The following is a 569-nucleotide window of genomic DNA, read 5'->3' as shown; positions in this document are numbered from 1 at the left end:
AAGCATTCAGAATGTCAATGAAACAGCTGCAATATTTTTTTTTTTTTGCAATTACAGAGTGGTACTCAGTTAACAGAACAACAATTATTTCATATAAGCTGCATCAGAGACAACTGAAGATGAAAGAACTACCATCCCCATGTGTAACTAATTTGGGCTGTGCACCAACAAGAACCTGCTTTAAATTTCCATGCCAATTTCCAACCCCCACACTGTACCAGGCAAGGTTAGTGGCTAATTGAAAATACCACCAGGACAGGGCTATCTAAAGACACATTCGATAGTGTGTTCACTATACAAAAAAAGACACTGTACAGTTTAAAAACAAATCTTACACAGCCTTCCATTTCAATTTTTTTTATTTAAAAGGAGTGAGTTGTATACAGGGGGGTTAAATGCTTTATAGACAAGAAAAAAAAAAACTGCGCTAGAACCAACTTATTCATTATCTTCATCTTCCTCCTCCTCTTCATCTTCCTCCTCTTCCTTCTTTTTCTTGCTTTTTTCAGCCTTGACAACTCCCTTTTTCGCTACATCAGGCTTTCCTTTAGCTTGGTATGTAGCAATAT

Source organism: Otolemur garnettii, unplaced genomic scaffold (assembly GCF_000181295.1).
Source record: "Otolemur garnettii isolate 467f Iridium unplaced genomic scaffold, OtoGar3 scaffold00297, whole genome shotgun sequence".
Classification (NCBI taxonomy): domain Eukaryota; kingdom Metazoa; phylum Chordata; class Mammalia; order Primates; family Galagidae; genus Otolemur; species Otolemur garnettii.
This window is presented reverse-complemented; position numbering follows the sequence as displayed.